General features: G+C 36.0%; 1 long non-coding RNA gene across 1 annotated transcript; it reads left to right on the top strand.

Moving 5' to 3' along the window:
* The first annotated feature begins 2,943 nt into the window (after positions 1–2,943).
* LOC120534073 lies at positions 2,944–4,725 on the top strand. Its single transcript, XR_005634677.1, has 3 exons — positions 2,944–3,033; positions 3,285–3,315; positions 4,137–4,725. It is a non-coding gene; the product is annotated as an uncharacterized LOC120534073 (long non-coding RNA).
* Positions 4,726–5,279: the final 554 nt, after the last annotated feature.

The raw sequence follows: 5,279 nt of genomic DNA, 5'->3' as shown, positions 1-5,279 counted from the left end.
ATAGTCAGACTGTTTTGATTTAGTATCTCATCTACATACAATGTGGGGATACAGAACTGTCTGCTTCCTTGAAAAATTGGTTTCTAATCAACGACTCAAAGTAAATGCGTTTACACTATTTGTTATGCAGAGGAAATTGGCTTGCACCATTGTTTTCACTGATTGCCATGTTGATCTATGCAGAAATTGAAGTATACACTGTATATATTTGTGGGAAAAGGAGAATAAACAAAACAGAGAAGTATGGTCTGAGACTCGGGACTGCTGTCTGTTTCTTTTATGCCTTACACCATATCACTGTGGCTACACCCTGTAGCAACAGTGGCTTGTACCTGGCCCAGGTTCCCCTAGGCCTGAGGTCGGTAACACCACCTTCAGATCTCTCCACACATTTTCTACGTAGTTTAAGTCTGTGCTTTGACTACAACAAATAAGGACCATTAGAGACTTGTTCCAAAGTCACTCCAACATTATCTTGGCTGTATGCTTTGGGTCATTGTGCTGAATGGTTACGGTCTGAAGCAGGTTATTCTCAAAGCTCTTTCAGTATTTGGCTGCATTCATGATTCCCTCAATTCTCACCAGTCTTCCTGTCCCTGCTGCTGAGAAGCAACCTATTAGCATGATGCTGCCACCATCTTACTTCTCCTTAGTGATGGTATTAGACAGGTGATGAGTTGGAGCTCTCATCAAAGAGTTCAATTTTTTCCATGCATCCTCCCCCACCATAACCTTTTATCTATTGGGGGGAGAGAAAACTTTAGATTTGTCAAAAAGTTCGATCTCCAAGTTTTGACGGATCTTGACGTTTTAGGGTCCCCTTATACGAAAAGCATCGATGTCTAAATGATGGGTGTGTGTCAGTGTGTGTGCCACACTTTCTTGAGGATGGCCTAGAGCTAAAACGGCTGGACAGAAAAATATCAAACTCGAAAATTATGCCTGCTATGCAATGACAATGTGCTGATTAGTTTTGGAGTCAAATCGTGCGAGAGAAAGAGGCACTCTAGAGGAACCCTCAAATACCGTAATTCTGCAATTAATTATGAATTCTTCTAGTCAATTGTTATTGTAATGACCCATGATCAGAAGCATCAGCATTAGAGCAGTAAATACTTACTGAAATGTTATAGAATAGTTCGGGTAACTTGGTTCCTAAGTCGCAAAGCCTACTGACGCTCACGTCCGAACCTTTTTCTCATTAGACCAGAGAATGTTTATCCTCTGTTAAATGTTGTTTGGAAAACCGTCTATCATATACCATTTCCTCAAGAGTGCTGCTGAGATGGTCATCCTTCAGACATGTTCTCCTATCTCTACAGATGAATTCTAAAGTTGTGTTAGAATGACTTCCGAGTTCTTGATCATGTCCCAAGGCTCTTCTTACTCAGTTTGGCCAAATTTATAAAGAGTCCTGTGGTTTCAAACGTTAACCATTTCACAATTATTAAGCCGTGCTCCTGGAAACACTCAAAATGTTAGAAATGGTTGTATGCTCTTGCCCTGATCTATGCTGCACCATAATTTGCTCACAGAGGTCTACAGAGAGTTCTGTGGACTTCCTGGCTTGATTTTTGCCCTGACATACAATTGGAATTGTGGGACCTCAGGTGAGCTCCAATTAGATTCTAGACACATCTCATGGACAATTAAAGCAAAAATGATGCACCTGGCCAAAATCTGAAGTAGCACAAGAAAGGATGAGAATACTTTCTGAATCCACTGTAAAGTAATAAGACAAATAATTACAGCCATTTATTTATGATAACTTAGTACACTGTGTTCACAGAACAAGGCAAAGGAGGGAACCTCAGATTATTTTCTTAATATGGGACTGTTAGTGAGGTGAGAAATAAAACTCATTCCAATTATATTATAGTCTCTATTTAAGAAGTTGCAGCTAAGAAGGCATGCAGGGAGTCACCAGATGTAGAAACCCTCAAAAGTAGTTATAAAATTTGCTTGATCCATAAATTATGCTAGTTGTCTTTGTCATAAGACTCTCACTTTAAACCAACATCTTGTGTGTAAAAACAGATTTTATCCCAATAGACAATGTATCATATGGCAGCATAAAATGCTTATCCACGTAACAATAAAGCAATAGTTCAGCTGACTGCATTAGTAACGTTTGACTGGTTCTTACACCTCATGCCCTATTATGCCTAGTCACATTGTAAGGTATGGAGGTACATGCTATTGCAGTTGTGACTGGATACAGTTCTATAACATCCCTCGGAATGTAATAGCTTTCTGAATGCATTCATTGACAACATTTCCATCAACTACTGGATAGTGGATTCTGTTTTTGTTAGAGCTACATCTTCACTCTCCATCATCTCAGGAGTACAGTTCATTTCTCCTGTTACCAACTGTGTGATGTTGCATAACATTTTTGCCCAAACAATAGCTACACTTATTCCTTAATGGCTCAGTCTAGAGTAATTCAATGACTGAAAATAAATAAAAAAGCACATTTTTTAAATTGGAAAATTGAAAACTTATGTCGATATCTTCACAAGATGCTCCTCTTGTAATCAAAACTGTAGTGGATTGAAGGTTAAGAAAAAAAACCCCACTTAAATCTTGACTGCAGTCATCACCAGCTTGATGTTGTAGATGAAGACATTCAATCATCTGTTTTTTAGAATAACAGACACATGAATTTAAAAGTTGAAAATGTATACAAGTACATGTGGGTTTTTTCAAGCTTGACTTTGTTAGGATTGCAATAATGGCTTAGCCCTGCTTTGATTTAGTTTGGTGTGTTTATTTCTTCCAGTTTATTACTGTTATGATTTTTTCTTAATCTATTTTTAAGCTATTTCTGAACATTTTCTCTACCATTTGGAGTTATGAAATAGGCAGAATTTAAATATTACAATCACTTCTGCATAAAAATGTACCTGATTGAGGTTACATCCCTTTGTGTCTCTCTGTAGTTCCAGGTTGTCTTCCTATAGATATCGCAATGTTGGTATATTAAGATGGCCAGAGCTGTACGGTTCCTGACATCATCAACATAATATAAAGGTCAGTGCTGTACACTTCTTAGCCTTCCAAGACTGCAGATAGAAGCTTAAGTTTTACAAGTGTATTTTGACTATTGTTTTACAGTGAAAAGGCTTTAGGCTTTAATATCAGTGACTTTGATTTTTGATTTTTATGTTGGACTTGGCTAAAGATCAGACGGCATTTTTGATAACAAACCTTGGCATGACTTTTTCCTCATGTCTTCTGTTACTCCCTCATTAAAATGTTGTCTCTTTATCCTCAATCTACAGAATTACCTTCAGTTACATCTTAAGTTTATGGGTGAGTAATTGACAAGAAACACAATTTAATTGCAATTACATTTTTTCAGAATATATTTTACTGAAACAAATATTGTATATATTTATACTTAACTTTGAATAGAGCTGACAATGAATTAGATCTTTGTTTGTATTCTATTATCTTTAATTAAAATATCACAAAGTGCCTGTCAAAACCAGACAGTGAAGATTAAAAGAATAATCGAAGAAATTGTAAATGATGTGTATTCATCAATGGGCACAAACAGCATGCCTTCAAAAGTGGTTATTTCTGCTTCCTCATAGCCTGACTCAGTGGGCACAAGCTTAAAAAAACATTTCAAGCGGTACAAAAAATAAGGTGATGAGTCATTTTGGTTTTAGCTCTGATAAAGAGACTTCTAGGAAGCATCACCCTAGAGCAAGGAAACTATTGCTGATGTCTTATTAGAGAGCCCATTGTAACAAACACGTGTGTCCTTTCTTTGAAATAATGCATACAGTTATAGTTTGAAAATCCAAATTCAATAAGAAACCATGAAACCTGCAAGAGTGACCCTGTCTTGCAAAACTTCCTGAACAGGCAAAACTAAATTTGTACTTGTGAGTAAGCTAAGTCAAAAAATTAAAATTATTTTTTATTTCTTCTGTGATTAAATTCACTTCACCAATTAATGCATGTGTAGCTACATAACCTGGGAACCAGTGTGATACAAATGCAGAAGATGTCATCAAGTACAGAACAATATTCCCATTGAAAAAATGGTTTTAAATGTAGATGCTAACACCCTCCTTTATAAGTGCAACTGTTAACATCATTTTCATTTTAACTTCAACCCACAGGAATCCACAATTGTCATGCCTTTCAAGAGCCCAGACCCTGGAGCTGGTTCAACAATGGTTTTGGATTTGACTCAGATTGGGTTCAAATTTCAGTTTGTGATGTTTTCAGAGCTTACCTAACAATACTACTGTTGTTTCTGATTAGCATCCTGTTCCTTTATAATTTAAAGTGTCAATTAGCCTACATGATCAACTACTCCTTTCTTCTTCTTTGCCTCAAAGTGACCTTTTTAGTGTGCAAAATGTTTAAATGAGAGGACCCCATATTTGTGTAGTTTTCTCCCACTCAGGCCAGCCAGCCTTGCTGCTATTCTAAATGGCTTAAGAAAATGGGTTGATAGAAGTTACAGCCCTTAATCAAAGATGAGCTAATAAGATGAGCAAACTAAAATTAAACCATAAAAGTTTATTGCAATAAATTTTGAAAAATAACGAACAATATTCTATTGTTGCTCTATTCTGGTGCTTCCACAGCCAATCATTATTGTTGTGCAGGTTTTAATTATGAAGCTAATTACTGTATACACAAACATCTACATCATTTGTCTACAGTTCATTTTTCAGTGACGCAGAATAGCTTTCATATATTATTATTAATCTTTGAGCCCTATAGTTAGGCTGATTGGTGAAGCTTTAACATCCAGTAGCTTTACCAGCTGGCATTCATAAGTTATTAACTGTTTATTGTCTTCCATTGATATTCAGAGAAATAAATAACCACAAGATTTGGACTTCTGAGAGAAAAAAAAATGTTCTAGTCTTTGTTATGACTCTCAAGAAAGCTGCTTGTACAGTTGGGAATTGATTTGCAGCGCTTTTTACTTTTTTGCACATTTTACTTTGGTGTCAAGGCCCTTTCTGATTATTTTCGTAGATTATGACTACAGAAAGAACAGGTTATTTTTGGACTATATCATGATTAGGATTTATTTTCATGTGTTTTTCCACTACAGTGTTTAGCAAAAAATTATAGAAATAGATTACAAGTCAGAACACCATGGTGGAGAGAAATTGAAATGGTCCAAACTATTGAACTTGTACCTGTTTCTAATATGAAAAAAAAAGAACAAAAATGTCACACTAAACATTGTGGCATATAATTAAGTTAATCCTTAGCTACTTGCACCATTTCTTATGTCATAA

The sequence above is a fragment of the Polypterus senegalus genome, chromosome 8, assembly GCF_016835505.1.
Source record: "Polypterus senegalus isolate Bchr_013 chromosome 8, ASM1683550v1, whole genome shotgun sequence".
Classification (NCBI taxonomy): domain Eukaryota; kingdom Metazoa; phylum Chordata; class Cladistia; order Polypteriformes; family Polypteridae; genus Polypterus; species Polypterus senegalus.
Note: the sequence above shows the minus strand (reverse complement) of the source record. Positions and strands in the feature narration are given on the sequence as shown.